The sequence below is a fragment of the Lepidochelys kempii genome, chromosome 6, assembly GCF_965140265.1.
Source record: "Lepidochelys kempii isolate rLepKem1 chromosome 6, rLepKem1.hap2, whole genome shotgun sequence".
Taxonomy (NCBI): Eukaryota; Metazoa; Chordata; order Testudines; family Cheloniidae; genus Lepidochelys; species Lepidochelys kempii.
The window spans coordinates 116313886-116332732 of NC_133261.1; the positions used below are offsets into that span (position 1 = coordinate 116313886).

Consider the following 18847-nt stretch of genomic DNA (forward strand, 5'->3'; position numbering starts at 1 on the left):
CAAATCTCTATTTACTAGGGAAGCAGAGTGGTCTACTTGACAGGGCATTGGACTGGGATACAGAAAACATGGGTTCTATTCCCAGATCTACTGACTTGTTGTGTAACCTTGGGGCTCCAGCCCCACCTATTCCCCCCCTTCCGCTGAGGCCCCGCCCCCATCCACTCTTCCTCACTCGCCGCTTTTCCCCTCCCACCTTCTCCTGATCCAGGTCAGGAGGGACTTGCCTGGAGAGTCAGGGTTGGGAGCTGCAGCCGCCCGATGAAGGTAGAAGGCAGCCCCAGCTCAGCAGGGGCTGGAGCGGGGGGTGATGACTGGCGCCTCCTTGCCTACCCTGCTCACAGTAACCAGACTTTAGGTGTCTGGTCAGTAGATCTGCCAGGTCCCCTTTTCAATCTGACCTTCCGGTTGAAAACCAGGCTCCTGGCCACCCTAGGCATATCACCTCCCCTCACACTGCCTCTGTCTCCCTTCTCACTCTTTGCCTTTATCTGTTTAGACTGTCACTCACCACAATTCTGCAGCACCTAGCACAGTGGTATCCAATCTCAGCAGGGCCTCTAGGCACCATAAGTAATTTCTGAAGAATTATTTCTATTGCATTGTGCCTAGAGGTCCTCAATCCTGGTGTTAACAAATCCAGGGACTCTGCTCCAAGCTTTCTTCATCACTTGCAATTTGCTAATTTCATTCAGTTTCATTATAAAAAGCATGCAGGTGCACATACATACAGGAGAGTTCACCGTAGCAAGATATAGTGATCCTGGCTGGTTGTTTGAAGGGTTTGCTCCCAAATTAAATAATAGACAAAAATTACAAAAAAAAAAAAAAAGGCACAACAGGTTATTGACCAAATCTCCTTTATTCAGCTCTCTTCCCATCCCCCATCCCCACCCCACCTCTCCTGCTGTTCTGCTTTCCACCCCAGGTGATTTCTTTCATGATGATGTGTACTCTGCCCCAGGAACTCCCCTACAGCTGCCTTGCCTCTTTCCCTCTCCCACCTCTCCTTCTGTGGTGCAGCCTCCTCCTGCTTCTCCTACCTTCTCTCCCCTTTCTCAGGGGCACGCACACAGCTGGCTGTCGCTTGTTGCCACAATGGCTTTTGTCACCTTTTATTCTAAAGCAAAAAAAAAAAAAAAAAAACTCATAGTAAGTGGAGGAGAGGATCTGCCCAAGACTTAAGGGGTGATCTCCTCTGGGTATTGGGACTGTCTGAGAACATCTATTAGCACTGATACAAGTGTTATTGCAGACAGAAAAAAACAAAGACCCTGCATACAATCTAGTATGTTTGCCCCAGTTGAAACAGGTTTAGAAATAGTCAGAGGTACCTTAGGAATTTCAGAGGAACTCATCCACAGGTGTTGTGATTTAACATTTACATTCAAAATGTTAAATATACTTTTTTTTTTAAATCTGAACTTTAACGTAACACTGGCAACTCTTGGGAATCAGTAATAGGCTACGGAGCCTTTCACTTCTAAACCATCAGTTCAAATCCAGCCCAGGTCAGCAGTGTCCAAGAGTCATTACCATCAGGCTGATTATGTACCTACTCTGAGTAGAATGAGCTCGTGGTGTCAGCTGAGATCTTGTAGACAAGAGTCTCAAATGAGAAGAGCCACCATCATGACTGGACAGGGCAGACTGGGGGCAGCTTGCCCACCTGCTGTCTGGACTGCCACTGTTTTGTGACTTGTTCTCTAGGGCTGTCAGGCTGGCACCATCTCCAGCAGTGAAAACGTTCTTCACTTACTAAAGCAAACGCAGCTACAGACAATGAGCATCAAAATAACCAATATCCACTTACAGAGGGTAAATGCTTCAGCTTACCCTACAAAATAACCCTCAACCCCTCCCAACAATACATGGTATATTTAAAATAAAAACAGACAAGGAAATAAGTTTCAAATGTGGAGGACTAAGCCCCTAACAATTTTAAGGTAGGTCAGTTTTCAGGCTTAGAAATCTTGATGATATCCCTTTAATGATGAACTAGAGCAGTGGTTCTCAAACTTTTGTAGTGGTAACCCCTTTCACACAGCAAGCCTCTGAATGCAATCCCCCCCCCTTATAAATTAAAAACACTTTTTTTTATGACAGGTTTCAGACTATTATAAATGCTGGAGGTGAAGCGGGGATTGGGGTGGAGGCTGACAGCTCGCGATCCCCTGAGGGGTCTCTACCCCCAGTTTCAGAGCCCCTGAAATAGAGAAAGGGTCTAGTTCATCATTAAAGGGATTTAATTTAACCTGGCACCTTACAGTGTCTTGCTGAGTTCCCTCAACTCCCACCGACTTCAGTGTCTTCAGCACCTGCAAAATCTGATCCTCACTTAAAGCCAAAATTATAATTAATAGTTTTACCCTGCAAATTCACTAAGAGTAAGAGTGTGACGTTACAATCTGCCCTTTGTGAGGAGTGGCATGTAGCTATGTCCCACAAGCGGACCAGAGAATGAATTCTGTCAGTGTTCCTCCCCTGTGTTCCCCCATTGCTCTGGGGAGGAAGTTATTTCACTTGTTTCATGGAGCAGCTCACTCCCAGCTATGCACCTATCCAGTAACTCTAGCCAGTCCCCTCCCACTTGCACAGGAAGGGACTGGAGTGGAAGGGTCAGGCAAGAAGTAGCTGCTACTTGTACTTCCCACCACAGCCTGAGTCACAATCTGAGCAGGGTTCAGCAAGGGATTTTTACTCTTCCTTTCTCTTTTCTACAAATGAGTGACAATCTGCCATAAACTCTTTCTCCTCATTAAAGTTTTCAGAGGAAAGGTTTAATTTTAGAGACTTTTTTTTTTTTTTTAAGTGAAATATGAGCAGGATTTCACACAAAACTGCACTGAGTTGTTGCAACAAACATTTTACCTCCTCTTTCCCATTTTACATTTTATAATTTTATTTCATGTTTAAATTTAATCACTCCAGTATTTTTGCCCTACAGCTTTATTCCACCAATAAGTTCCAGGTAGAAACCCTTGAGGAATTAGGATTTTTGTTACCGTCTTCTATACGCTTCTTTAGAATGGGACCTTCACTTATTCATCACTGTAGGTGGTTCTCTTTCCTGATTCACATTGCTAATTTGCAGACTAGTAGTAAATTTCTAAATTTTCTTAAATTTTATGCTTGGTCTATGTCTGGAGCTTAATAAATTGTTGAGTCTTTTGGTTTTTGTTTGTTTGTTTGTTTATTTTTATTACCAGTATCAAGGATTACAACCAATCAGTAAATAATAATAAGTACAAAAACAAGATGTCTTGATGACCTGCAGCATTATGAAGCACATTGCAGTAACTATAGCATATGTGCCATTACATAACATGCTCTGAAGTGACAGGATAAACCAGAAATGTAACGAATGAGCATGAAATTGACTTATCCGTGGTTACAGGTGAAAATGATTAGAGAAGCTTGAATATACACTTAATCTATAGATTAATAAAACCGTAGGAAGTCTGATGATCCATCTACGGAAGCGCTGGAACACAAATTTGTCGATAAAAATCATGAATACATTTATGAAATTTCTGTTCTTGATAAACAAGTTTAAATTTCTATGATCGGCAATTGTAACTGCTAAAAAATATAAACCTACTTTACCTGTGACAGCTGTCATATTTTATCCCCCTTTAGAAACCATTCTTAAGTATAGAACAGTATGTAAAGGATATATGTAAAGGAGTTGGAACTTTAAAAATAATCACTCAGTAAAGCAATAGAAATGTATGAAATGAGGTGAAGTTTTGCTTTTTTTAAAACTGTGTGTGTAATTTTGCCTGTTTATTAGAATACAAACTAATTACAATAGGATATTTGAATATCTAAAGACAGAACTCTACGATTTTTGTTAAAACAGACAAGATACAGCAATGTCAAAATGCCCGGACAAAGCTGATTTAAAAAACAAACCAACAGCCTTTCCTTCCACTCGTGTTTGGAGTGTTGGACATTGGCATATTTGAAGGGTGAGTTAAAACATCGTTTTTAAAAAAGGTTTTATGTTCTGATTTTATTTCTTTAAGACAATTGTAAGTAAAAAGATATCTGAAGTGGCTTATATTAGTCATGTTGCTGCACATCCAACAGTTTCAATACATAAAAAATTCAAAGTGCAAGAGATGCAGGATAATGCAAAAGTGTGTGTGAATAAGAAAAGTAAAACTGCAGCTTTATTAGGTAACAGTAAAAAATAGCAATGAAGCACCATAGAAAACTGAACAATTTACAAAGCAAAACATTTTTTCCTCTGTGATTCATTGCTTGTGTAATGCCTTGGCAGTCATCTTTGTTTTCAGTAACAGAATGCTAACAGTGCAAAGAGAGAAAAGCAAAAGTATATTTTATAAATCCTACATATAAAATCTGGATTTGAATAAACTCATCTACAACTTGCTAGCTTAAAAAAAATATGTAAAATCTTTATACACCATTCTATTTACCCAAAGCAATTTTTGAACTGCAAAAATTCCAAAACTATACATTTCTGTAAATATACACAAAGATTGTTAGACCGGTTTCATTTTGTTGCCTTGTCTCTGCCCCCCGCACACATAGCACATTAAAATCCTTAATATACACTTTGGTAAACCTGTCTCATGCCAAAACCACTTTTCATTACAAGACGTACTGCAAAACATACTTGCACTTTAATATTTCAAAAGTTAAACATGAAACTCTTTTGGTTCATGAAAAGTTAATTCTACAGAGAATTTACAATAATGCAGGGTTATTTTTTTTCCTCTCCTCCCCACAACAGTGTCTTACTGAATCTGGAGCTGTCTACCACTGATAAACTGTCTAACATCAGAAACAGCTGCCACTCCCTGGGAAGCTTACAGGGTAAGTGGAGAATAATGAGCAGCAAGCACCAGCAGAACAAAAGAAAATCCATCTTTATTTACCAACTGCTGCATGCTTGTTGCTGCATCAAACTCATTCAAAGCCAACACCACACCCTCTAATTCATAACAGACTGTATTTAAGCAGTCTTTGCTTAAAATATTTTATCTAAACTCATGCATACACAGAGGATTTTTTAAAAAAGAATTTGATTAATAAAGCAAGAATCGAACAAGTTTACAAAAAGTACAGGTTTGACCGTTAACTTTTTAATGCCCCAAGCTAACTAGAACCTGCTTAGAAGCTTTGGGGGAAAAACAAGCCCACAATTATATTAAATGTACTAGAGTGACTATCAGGAAACTATGGACAAATAATGTATTATTTATTCTGCTCTGAGCATCAAAAAGCACCTTTATTAATGGACAAAACGAACACACTAAATATTACATACAGAGAAAATTATAATGCACTCCTTGATTGCACACATTACTATCTGAGTGCAACATGAATGTTATGCCAAATGCAGTACTAATGTTTCGCCAGTCAAAGAAACAGAATGACTCATTTATAAAACTTCAGTGGAAGCAAAGAGTGGTCTGCATCCTGTCTGCCCAATAAGGCTTCAGCAAAACAGATGCCAGCTTCCTTAAAGATGTGAAGTTTTTAAAACATGCCATCTCATGTGCACTGGTGTGACTGAAAAACGGGATGTGAATTCACAACTAGTGTCTGCTGTTCAAGCAAATTATGTCCATTCACTTTAAAATCAACTTTATTAAAACCAAGACAGATTCTTTTGTTGGAAAGGGTTTGACAACCCTCCTTGTGGTGGTGGGTTTTTTTGTTTTTTTGTTTTTTTTTAAATAGAAGCAAGCAGTTTTCAGACAGGGAATTAGTTTCACATCACATGTACATTTGATGCTTATAAATTAGAGAAGTCAGTTATGCCAAACAAAATATGTGTTGTAACTTTTTTGATTTCTAATTTGTTTCCCTCAGTTGATATGCCTCCTTTTTCTCCCCCTGAACTAACTGTCAAAACAGTATTTGGGTTTAGGGAGCTTGGGAAAAAAATAAAATGTATGCTAATGTCTTTCCCAATATGCTCACTAAGAGGCGAGGACCTCTGGTTTGTCTGCCTATTCACAGGAGTACAGAAGGGGGCCAGTGCTTTGATTATTTTTGGGTCACACTCTGGATGTGTTCTCAGCCTTTGCCTCCAGCATACAGCTGCGGACACTTTGGCTGTGCCCTGAATCTCAATGAGCCAGCTCAGACTGCAGTCAAGGGTGCTCCCCAATAGGGAGGTCAAGCCTGAGTCAGCAGACTGTCTGCACCAGACTGGCGCTCCACAGCTTATCCCAGCTCTTTTTCCTTTCACTGACCATATATGGCAGTCCACTGTCACAACAAGCTAATTCAGTGCAAGGCAAATCTGCTCACTGCTTTATTCTTACTCATTTTCCGTGCAGCTGGATAGTAGTACATTACATTTAAGGCCCTACAGCAGCCTGCATGACAATGATTGACATTATTGCCAACAGGTTAAGAAGAAATGCCTCTGCCTCTAGTGTGGCTCTGATTATCCTAAAACTACTACTGTTTCTCACGGTCACACAAAGCTACAATATATGGCACCTGCTTAATTATCATATCTTCAGGGAATTTGAAGAGGGGGGAGGGAAGCTGGAGGAGGGGCAAAGGGGACTGATTAAATGGTCTCATGTTCAGAGCAGCACTTAAAAAAATCTTCACACTGTACTCAAGTAGAAGCCCATTAAAAACAACCAAACAGCAACTTATGTTCATCTGGTTTCACACATCTGTAGATTATTTTTTAAAAAAAACCAACACCACATCTCTCACATAGGGCCACAGCTACAAAACAATACGACAAATTATTTGGAGGAACTAGCAAAACAAAGACACCGAGATTGCTTTAGAAGCTATGTTGGTCTTTAAATATATGGACAGTGTAAATACAAACATTAATTAGGGGACCAAAAGATGCTCTAAATCATAAAGCTAACTTGTGTGCACACTGGACACCTATGAGACATCAAAATAAAGAACATGGGGAAACAGACATTGATGATGACTTATTCAGGCACCATTTTCACATAAAAGGTGGACGGTGACTGATTTACATTTTATATATACTTAAAGTTTTAAGAACACCCAAGTTCAAAACTAGGCATCATCCAACAAGCAACACCCTGATCTGTATCAGAATATCTATATTCTATACCACAGCATTTCAGTTTTACTTCATAGTATATTTGAAACACAGGGTTGGGTTTTTTTGGTTTGTTTTTTTGTGGGGTTTTTTTGCAGCGTTTTGTTTAGAAGGTCAAAAATGTTGCCATCTTGCTTACAGTAATCAATTTAAGCAGTGCCAGATATTCCCAAAGGAGTCCAAGAGAATTAATCAGCATACAAAACTCCTTACTCCTACCTTTGGCACAGCTTACTCAGGCTAGTCCTAACCTACAGCTGTCTCTAGTGAGAAAAGATGCAAATGAGGTTTCATTAAACACTGCAATTTTAAGGATAGCTACATAAATTATAAGGAAGGATACACTGAGCTCTTAAAGTATGGTAAAAACAATCAGAGTGAACTTTGTCTCCATTACGCCATGGTGGAAGTAAAAGGGCTAAAAAGAAAAGCTATTAGAAGCCATGCAATGTAATTTTAAAACTTTTCCATAACACAATATGATCAGCAATTACAGCATTTTAAAAATGAAAACATGCAAGTAAGACGTGCCATAGTGTATTACTTTGTTTTTGACAAGTGCCTTTATGTATTTTAACAACAGAACAAAGGCCAGAGGCATCAAGCTGAATTAAATGTATTTTGAACCGTTTTTTCCCAGTGTTTTAGTTAGACTTTAAGGGGGACATGTCCAAAAGCACTTAAGCAAACAAGCCCCACTGACATTTGAAAAGCCTCTTGATTTTTCAGAAGAGTTGCGCACCTACAACTTCACCATGACTTCAGCTGGATTTGTGGGTGATCAGCACTTCTCTAAATCAGGCCCCAAATACATATAAACATAACCAATTGTTTGTGACGGGTGTGACATAATCCCCAAACAGCATAATGAGCACTAGTAAAATAAATAAACTTTGCTGACATTTTTGGACACCCATGGACTTGTCTAAACAAAGTCTAAAGGCCTTGGGTAGCCATGAAGATGGACACACACCATGCCTACACTGCAAACTTTTGCTGCCACAAGTTACCTCGACATAAAGCTGCCGCAGTTAGTATATGGCTTGTACATGTGCATACTTGGTTCCTTGAGTCTATGCTGCATGTACTCACCAGGAGCGCTTGTGTCAACTCACAGGGTGTGGTGCAGCATGAGTAGGTAACCCAGTGTGCATCTCACTACCATACAGCACACACTCGTTTGAGAAGTTTTAGCAATGCATGATGGGGCAGAGACAAGTCACACAGGGGTGACTGGGAGCAATGGATCAACTTCCCAGCACCCAACTGGCTCCGTCTCATAATGTCAGTTATATCCCATAATTTTCATGATTTTTTTAAAAAAATCCCATGAACTTGCATGGCCCTCCTCACTGTCCACCATCTCGGACAGAAGCACTGAGCCTGCAGAGCGCTACACTACTGCAATAAGTATAGCAAACACAGGACACACAATCCTCCAGTATTTTCAGAGCTGCAATGACAAACGAATCAACAGAGAACATAAGGATTTCTTGGAGGACAGATGGCTGTGAGACATAGTGAGAACCAATTCAAGACTGCTAGTGGCATTCACGGAGCAGCTGCAGACAGTGGTGCTTCTGGGCCCGAGAAACAAGCACTGACTGGTGGGTTCACATCATAATGCAGGCCTGGGACGATGAGCAGTGGCTGCAGAACTTTCAAGGCCACATTCCCGGATGTGTGTGCTGAGCTTGCCCCAGCCCTCCAGCACAGGGACACCAAAATGAGAGCTGCACTTACAGTGGAGAAGCAAGTTGCAATGACACTGTGGAAACTTGCAATGCTGGATTGCTACTGGTCAGCGGGAAATCATTTTGGAGTTGGAAAATCCACTGTGGGGCCCGTTGTCATGCAAGTGTGCAGGACCATTAATCACCTCCTGCTATGCAGGATTGTGACTCTCAGCAATGTGCAGACATAGTGGATGGATTTGAAGCAATGGGGTTCCTGAATTGAGGTGGAGCAACGGATCGCACACACATCCCTATTTTGGCACCAGACCACCTTGCCACAGAGTACAGCAACAGAAAGGGCTACTTTTTTGTCGTTACGCAAGCATTCAAGGATCACTGGGGACGCTTCACTGACATTAGTGTTAGCTGGTCAGGGAAGGTGAGTAACACTACCATCTTTAAGAACACATGACTGTTCAAAAAGTTGCAAGCAGGGACTTTCTTTCCTGAATAATGGAAATGCTGAAATGCCAACAGTGATCCTCAGGCACTGAGCATACTCTTTGCTCCCCTGATTCATGAACTGTACACTTGCCACCTCGACAGCACCAAAGAAAGATTCAACTACCAGCTCAGAAGATGCAGAATAACAGCTGAATGTGCTTTTGGTTGACTGAGGGGACGCTGGTGTTGTTCACTCACGTGACTGGATCTCAGTGAAGAAAACATTCCAGTGGTTATAGCTGCTTGCTGCTTCCTGCATAATAGCTGTAAAGCAAAGCGGGGGAAGTTGCCACTGGAGTGGAGGTGAAGCGGTGTCTGCTGTGTTTGAACAGCCAGACACAAGGGCTATTAGAAGAGCTCACTGTGGAGCTATATGGTTCAGTGAGGCTTTTAAATACCACTTACAGCGAGCCACAGTAATACCTCCTGGTGTAATGTGCTCTACCTGGCCCTGCTGTTTTGGGGCCTCTTGGGAATTCTACATCTAAGAATATAACACTGCAAATGCACCTGTTGATTCTGTGGTGCATACTGTACATTTTTTATTATTATACTGTGTTTGTCACTGATCCTATGAGTTGTGTCATACAGCACAACAGCAAGTATGTGGGTGCTTTCTGATCTGCTCGGCACTCTGCAACATATGTTGTGAACTAATGAAGATGAATTATTTTCCAAATAGAATTTTATTCAATAACAAAATTAGTGCAAAGAAAAATCTGTAAAATTTAAAAAGCAAATACATTAAAAACTTAATAAATTAATGGAACTGAACTTAACAAGGGGAGAGACTATTCATGCCCATTTTAGCTACACATACAGCAACCGTGGCTTTCACAGGTCAGTGTATGTAAAGCTGTGGTTGTCCTTACTGTCTCCCAGGAGGGATCCGACCCTGGGGGAGGGATCCGACCCTGATGTCATGTGCAATGCTGAGGGGCGGTGTAGGGAGGTGCTGCAGTGGAGATCTCCATGGACTGCAAAGGCAGGCAAGTCTGGACTTGTTGAACCTGTAGGTCCACAAAAGTCTACAGCATCTGTGTTTGCTGCCAGAGAAGCCTCATTGTTTCCCGACACACATCCCTCTCCTTTTCCTGTTGGGACTCCCAGGCCTTTTTCTCCTGCCTGCTCTTTCCTTCTCCAGGCTGTCTGCAATATTCACCCTCCAGGCCCTTTGCACACGGTCTGATGCAGCACTGGCTTGCAGGATCTCATTGAACACGTCATCCTCCTCTTTCTTCTCCTTATCTTGCTCACATATTCCGTGGATGTGGAGGGGAAACCCTTCAAGGCCACAACAACAGCAGCTACAGATAACACACACAATGTCAGTACAGTCACAACAGAAAGTGAAAGTTAAGATTCAGAACTCCCTTTCCTTGCTCCCCTGAAGTGTTAAACAAGACATGCTTATTGACAGTTGGTCTTCGGATTGCTTGTGCATGGCACCACTCACAGCACAAGCAATGGTGAGTACGGCCCACCGGGGTGAGGGGAATGGAGAGGAAATTGCTCAGGTGCATGAAACCATGAGTGCAGGGCAATGGCACTGACTACTGGCACCATTTTCCACACACAGTGGTGATTTTAGCAGATATCTCACTTCTGAGGGTAACAGAGGCAGAGAGACCACAGCTGCAACTGGCCTCCCAAAGCTGCCCAGGCCCGTATGCTGCTAGCCTGTTTACTGTGACGGAGCCTGCTGAAGTTATCGCCAACTGGCGTAGGAAAGTGTCCTACTGCAGAAGAAGAAATAAAGGCTGCCATCCTTAGAAACCTCTGGGAGAGGACTTCAGAGCACGTCCATGCAAATCTCTCAGGAAGATTCAAGGAACATGTACATAAACAAACTGTGCTGCATGGCCCCGACTGCCAAACTCTGTAGGGGAATGACAAACAGGTAACGTTACCTCTCATTGTTGCACCGCTACCTCTTCTAGTACAAGTAAATAAATTAAAAGTCGATTGTTGTGTCCTGCTAAGTTGGGGGTACCACCAGCACATCATTGTAATGGGAAAAGCAATTACACACATACCCAAGGTTCCTTCTCCTGTACCAGGCTTGCCTATGCTTAACTGGCACGACCGACTGAACTGTGGTGGAGTCTCACACAGGTCCCAGCTTGCAACACAGCTGGATCCTCTGGTTACGTATCCCTCATCCTGCTCTTCTTCCTTCTCCATCTCCGCCTTGCTGTTCATGCCAAGGGCTTGTGACTCGGGATCCTCGGAGGTATTGATGTTGGCCTGCGGGATGGTGGTTGGGCCTCCGCTAAGTATGGCATGCAGCTCCTTGTAAAAGTGGCATGTCTGCAACTTGGCACCAGATTGACTGTTGGCCTCCCTGGCCTTCTGATATGTCTGACACAGTTCCTACACTTTCATGCAACACTGCTTCTGGTCCATCATACTCTTCTCCTGCATCCCCTGTGCAATATGCTCGTACGTGTCAATGTTTCTACATCTGGTCCATAGCTGTACCTGTAACACCTCCTCTCCCCACAGGCCCAGGAGATCCAATATCATCTGTTTACTCCAGGCAGGAGAGAATGTCTGGAGCGTGTAGCTGGCCTGGTCACTGAGCAGTTGCACACAATGGAGAGCTGCTAGGTGTGCTTGCCAAGCTGGACAATCAGGAAAAGGCATTTCAAAAATTTGTGGGGCTTGAAAGGTGGGGCAAAGGGACCTTCCACTCTGCGTGACCCCTGGTCAGTGGCGTTCACAACTGTGACCAGAGTGGTCAGTGTCAGGCATTGTGGGACAGCTGCTAGCAGACTGTTAGGGTCGACACAAGTAACACAGTGTTTACACTTGCATTGTATTGGCCTCAGTACATTGACCACGGCTCAGTGCTGCTTGGGAAGAAGGTGTTACTGTGTCAATGGAAAAGGGTGCTTACAATCGGACGGGAGACAAATTTAAGTGTAGACACATGCGCAACTAGGTCAACACAGGTCAGCTTACATGGACCTAACTTTGTAGTTTAGACCAGGCATAAGTTTCTATAATTCCTGGAATAAATTGCAAGCAGCATTATTCTTAACATGAGTGTTGCACTTATTTGAACTTTGAGTTTATTTAAATAATATACCATATCTAGTATTGTTCTTCAGTGAAATTCTGTTGAAAGATTCAGAGATCTGGGAGTGGGGACAGGTAGAATGCAAAAAGAAAAGCAAATACAAACCAAAGAAGCATCCCTCGCAATGTATGAAAAACAAAAAGTGAATCAAAAGGCATAATGCAAGTTTTAATTCCACACACAGTTTATATATACTGTGCGTTGAAGACATTTAGGACAAGCTCTATTAAATGAAATAAAAATTGATTCCTCTTTTCATATAAAAGTTAGTAGAATCCAATATATACAAATTAGACTTTTATGGTGCATTTAAACTCTTATGCACTTTGCAAACATTAATCCTCAAAACCACTGTGAGGAAAATTAAATATTAGCATCCCAAAATTACAGGTGGGGAAAAGAGACAGAGAGGTGAAGTAATTAAATTAAGGCCAGAAAGAGAAAGACTGAGAGTGTGTCACAGGTAGAATGAGGGCTCATGATTTCTTGGCTCACACCACTACATCCTGGCTTCACTAAAACTCAACAGAGACTTTGGAGAAAGTGAAAAGAAACAGGAAAAAAAAAGAAAGGACTTCAGAAGAACAAAAGGGGTTACCAATACCTTTAGGGAACAATAGTTTCACTGAAGCATGCATATGAATAAATTTTAGAAACCTGCCATTTTGGAATAGAATGAAATGGTTGCATTCAGCACACCTGCCCAATAATCCACTTGATAATGAAGATAAATGGGTTTATTCCACTCAGTAAATTAGAGGGAGTTGAGAATAAAGACTCAATCCTGCTATCCTTTGGGTTCTGGGTTCTAATCCTGGTTCTGCCACTGATTCACTGTGTCATTCAATTACTGGAGTTTTGCATGAGAATGGAAATATTCACCATGAGAATGGAAAGATCGAACCCTAGCTCCAAGTTGTCTTGAACAATACAGATGTACCTCAGAAAGTTACTTTTTGTTTTGTTTTTCAAAGTCAATGAAAAAGTTCTAACTAATTTACAAGCAACAGAATGGACACATTCAAGATAGACTCCGGAAGTCCTGGGTGTATTCCAAACACTCTACACATACATGCAAAAAAACCAAGTTACAAAAACAGGTCAGTGCTATACAGATGCAATACCTAGTCTGTAAGAAGTCACATGAGAAAAAGGATGGCCTTTTCCATAGACAAGGCCAACTCTGTTCTCCCCTCCCCAATCCAACACACTCACTTGTAAGTTTATAAAACCTCTGGAAGTGGATGGTGAGACCAAGATAGTCCTGACTGTCTCATTAACTTGACTATTTAAATGGCTGCCAAGGGAAAATTTCAAGCAATTGTCAGCAAAAAAAATTTTAATGCCTGTTATTATCAGGGCATCCCTCCCCGCTTTCAGATTTGGTATTGTACAGATAAGAACAATAGCTCTCTTTCTAACTTAGATTGAGTCACTGCCCTGATGCTCAGTGAGGAAAGCCCCATGTAAGATAAATAGTAGGAATGCCCTGTTTGTTTCAGAGGAGTTATGAGAAGTAAAAATACACACCAGTTGGTTAATGCATTATCAGTGCAAACTGATATGCCATCCGAGCCCTGGCCCCAGGCGTATCAGTGCAAAGTGGCCCTAAATGGGGAGCTGAGGATTCCTCCTATGGAGGATTTGGAGTCGGCCTGCCCAGGATCAGGGAAGCAGAAAAGGTGACTTACAGCCATCCCCAATCTTACTCTCCTCAGTCGTGCCAAGTGTAAACTCAGTGCAGCTGAGCATATGTGCCAGAAACCAGATTATCTACACTAATGTGATGGAACATATCATAGCTGCCTACAGACAGTTTCACTGGAATTCATTCTTTTTTTTTTCTTTTTTTTAAATCACCACCACCACAACCACCAGCAATCAGTGTCCTTTTGTCAGTTTCAGCACAGAAACTACTGACTGAATGGATGTGGAGAAACCTCTGGGGTGGCTTCTCTGGGCTCGGATGAGGCATGTTATCAGGGTAGCATAGGGCAGCTATGTACCACTACAGCCCCAGGATTCTACCACAAAGCAGAGATCTTCCATCAGCCACTCTTCATAATCCTGGCTCCACTGAAGTCAACAGCAAAACTCTGATTGACTTCAGAGGGGCCAGGATTTAACTCAGTCTTGGGGGAAAAAAATCTCTAATACTCAATAGGAAACATTACTGCATTTTTAGCACACCTAATCTCCATTCTAATGGAGCATCAGCTTCATCCCTAACTGCTCAAAGTCCCAGCTGAGCAAACAACCCGTTCACTCCCATGCAAATATACTGCTTACTAAAACAACAGGATGTGAAATATAACTAATTCAGTGGATTGAACAACTGACTCTACACCAATACAGTATTTATTAATGTTCATATTGCACTAACAGCTTAGAATGTTAAAGATACTTTTGGTTAAATAAAGCAACCAGCTAAGGTGCCTATCCAATTCCAGGGACAGTCAGGATTTTCAGCTGAAGATGCAAAAGCAAAAACTCAAGGGTGAAGGCAGAGGAGAGACAGGACATTTCTTATTTAAAATAAGATCACAGGCTTTGCAATTAGAGCAATCCTACAGTAATGAGGATAGGCAGGGGGAGGAGAGAAATTCAGTGGTTCCACCCTCTAAAATTCCCCCCATTCCCAGGGGACACAAACAAACAAAGGACAAGCTCCCTCACTCTCCACACACACAGCCCACCCCCCAAAATCTAGTAGGGCGTCCAAAATAGCACTTCCTCCACCATAAGGATGTACAGAGGTCGGGGTCAGCTGCATAAGCGCCACCTTCCAGAGCACCTGATATCTCAAGTGCAATGTGGCACATGCACGTGATTCTCCTCCCCATCACACACGCACGTCTTCTACCCCCAGCATGTATCCAGGGAGCCCCCAGGGCAGACCAGCGTTGGTTTTTCCCCCCAACATTTAACATGACAAAAATCACTTGCCTAGTCAGGATATATTTACCCTAATAACTGCACATTCTGCTATGAACATGAAAATGGCTCTCTAGCTAAGTCAGATACCTGTGCTTTAAACATGAGAGAACCAGGAAGCCGTAAATAAAGCTTATGTGAACCTTTCCTGCTGAAGGTCATCTGGGGTAACGCTCCTGCAGAAGGGCATCTGGGAAGGCAGTCCTGCCTCAGGGAGTTTTTGCACAAGAAGGTGCACAAAAAAACCCCACGAATCCTGCTTTGCTTAGTGTACGTTTTGGACACATGGCAAATTTCCCCCTCCTCCTCCCAGCACTCCCTGAGCTGATACTGTCATCTCACTGCAGCTGCTATAGGGGGTTTGCTGCTGCCACAGGGGTCAAACCAAGAGAGGCCACCCTGACGATCCTGCTTCTGCCAGCAAGTTAGGTGGGGGAGGGGAGAAGCAAGGTCTGGCAGAGATCAGCCAAGATGTTCCGGCTACTGTGACTCCGACTGGAATCAGCTGCCCCAGAGAGGATGCTGCTGATAAAATGACAGGATAGGGGTGGGGTAGATGGACATGCTATTAGACCGGTGGGGTCTCTGCCAGTCTAGGATGCTGACTCTTCTGCAGTATACCCTAAGTCTCAAAATCCCACACTCAGGACCACCATGGGTCACCAGAGCACACAGTGGGGTCGGGGCGACGGATTGGCTGGAAGGCTTTGTTTTGTTTTTAAAAGTGGGCTTAGCACTGCTCCACATCCAGGGTTTCTTTCCTATCTCTGAAAGCTGCCAGTTTGGATTGAGGCAATTTAAATAGCCTGACTATGTCTATGAAAAAACAAATGTCAACTGGGTTCCAATGCAAAGACTGTGGATGGAGTCTGAGAGCTACTCACTTCTGTTCTCACCTACGACTTTGTAGCCCAGCAGAAGGGCTGCCAGTTTCTGTAGTGGAAACTCACAAAAGATCAGCTCTGCTATGGAAGCCTCGGCCTGTCCTTTTGTTTAGTGACATTATAAATCTGGATTATTCCTATAATTAAACTAAGATTTTAGTCCCTCCGCAAAAGTAAATATTGTACAAGCCAAGTTTTAATTTGCATGGTCACTATCAAACCTAAGGACAAGTGAATATATGTTCAACAGCAAATCTCCACTGTTCACTTCATCCTAAGGATAGTAAGAAGGATTGTTTTGATGGGGGGGGGGGGTATTTGTTTGTGGTTTTTTAAAGGGCTACCTTCTTGCAAAACTGTATTTTTCAAAATTAAGACATAATTGGCACAGAAGAAGGCAGAGAAAAAAAACCTTTTCAGTCTCTCCTTTAAAAAACAAAAATTAAACCACTGAAATAATTTTTGGCAACAAAATGATATTTCAGTGAAACACTTTACTAAGTACCTAGCACACTTTATGAGTGCTCTGTAAACAACAACAACATCCGAGAAACTCCGCAGTCTCACACTTTTCATCCTCCACCCCTTACTTTAGTACGTGAGCATCCGAGTTTAGCCACCTTTCCCTTTCTATGAAGAAATGGATGTCCTCCCCCAAAAGAATGACAGGCATTGAATCCTCTAACTACAGTAGCACTAATGGCTGGAACTATTATGAATCCAAAATAAATGTCTCCAATATTATAAGCAAGTTTCCCACTAACTTCAGATCAAGGGTTTTAAAACTCTCAGGTTAAGGTGTAAAATTTGATTAAAGTAGCATATCTTATAAATTCACCTCCCTTTCTTTTCCTTATTAAAATTACTCCCCAGAATGTGATTTCCATGAAGAAGTGAATCTAATATTGACAAGAGTCGTATGAAAAGGGAATTTTTGAAAGCCTGCACGGGACTCTTGCAGAAAGCCTAAAAAGGTAAAATCTATAGTAGTTTATCACACAAAATCAGCTGCTCTGCAGATCAAGGCTCAAATTCCATACTTCAGCTGGAATTCCTACGAAGAGGATGGGTAAACAAATTCCTGCATTTTTAATTCTTCGCACTTATTTTTAACAAGAAACAGACTAACTAGAAAGAGAGTTACTATTTTACAGTTTGCACTTAGTTCCTTGATGGGCATGCTTACTCTTGAAGGTAAAATTGGGAAATTATAACAAGCATTTGATAAAAAGGTTGGTTACAAAACAGCTGCCCCCCCAAAAAAATCTTCGCAGTACTGCAATTGTATGATTGTTTTAAAAGAACAGAGCCAGTATAATTCCCTTTTCCTCTTTACTGAAGTTTAATAAACATTTTTTCTGAGTTACCAATTTTAGGAAAATTGCTGGATAAACACTTGCGTTAACCCAGCAGAATGGCTCAGTGCCAAATGTAATGCCAAACTTCCCAGTTGCAAAATGAGCTGTTTTTACACACCAAAGTAACCACACAGCAGGCCTGTGGAGTCTGAAGACAGCTGACAGAGATGACTGTTGCTGTCCCCCCATTGCACCGACATCCATCCAAATACCAACATCTGCTGTGCTACAATTTACTTTTTACACAACATTTAGCAAAACAGTGCCTCTGACTGCAACATCATTAAGGAAGTAACAACAAATAAATCGCGAAGTCCCATCAGACAATTGTAAAATTAAAGCGTAGTTTGTCTTGCATACGCTGAGCTTTAGTTCAGATCTATTTGGACTTCAGAAATAAGCACTGGAATCTGTTTCCTTTTATTAAACACCCAAGCCAAAATTCCATAAACGGTGACAAGTGTAATCCATCATTACAGTGAAAATTACAGTTTTGAGGATATTGACTTGACTCAATAGACCAAAAAGCAGATGTCTGAGAGGCATCCTGGCCTGCCCAGTACAATCTCTGCAATCCAAACTGCTGAAAGGATTACGTTATGCCTTAAAGCAAGAGAAGTGTGCTTTCGTTTCAGGGCCCACTCCTTTTTAGGTGACCTGAGTGCATATTTGGGTTTGTGAAGCAAGGAATTAGCATTCCTAAAAACTGAAGTAGTCCTTGGTGTAAATGCAGCATAAAGTGCAGGGCAAACGCAATCCAATCTGATCACACAAGACCAAGGTGGTATGGTGGGTTGATACACCAATCCTTTTAATTTTGTAGACCTGGGTTCAAATCTGGATTTAAGTTTCTAAGGCCATGTCTATACGAACAGCACTGCAGTGTACCGGCTGCACCGCTGCAGAGTGTCCGATGAAGATGCTCTATGCTGACGGCAAAGAGTTCTCCCATCAGCATACAAAACCAGCCTCCATGAGCAGCATAAGCTATGTCGGTGGGAGAAGCTCTCCAGCCGACACAACACTGTACACACAATTGCTTATGTCGGTGTAACTTATGTTACTCAGGGGAGTGGAACATTCCCACCCCTGCGTGACATAAGTTTTACAGACTTAGGCTATGTCTACACTATAGCCTAAGTGAAAGCAAGGTTTGGGGGTTTCAGTTTATTTCCCACAGACATCTGTTCACAACACAGAACACAATCTGACAACGGGCAGTCGCTGGTTAGCTGTCTTTCAGGATTGTGCTGCCAGGGCTACTGCAAGTCAGATTGGTAGAGCACTAAAAGCCACAGCAGGGTGGGGAGCTTAGAATGTCTGCC

At 42.1% G+C, this 18847-nt stretch overlaps 1 protein-coding gene and 1 long non-coding RNA gene across 6 annotated transcripts in view; one reads left to right on the top strand and one right to left on the bottom strand.

Annotated features, from left to right (window-relative positions):
• The window catches only part of AKT1 (AKT serine/threonine kinase 1), a 115411-nt gene that overhangs the window by 61717 nt on the left and 34847 nt on the right, over nucleotides 1-18847 (bottom strand). The window lies entirely within an intron of this gene.
• Nucleotides 3866-18847, top strand: part of LOC140913430 (uncharacterized) — a 38597-nt gene continuing 23615 nt past the window's right edge. Inside the window, exons 1-3 of the long non-coding RNA XR_012159585.1 lie at nucleotides 3866-3971; nucleotides 4763-4845; nucleotides 17038-17138. This is a non-coding gene — a long non-coding RNA (uncharacterized lncRNA). The remainder of the gene's footprint in view (nucleotides 3972-4762; nucleotides 4846-17037; nucleotides 17139-18847) is intronic.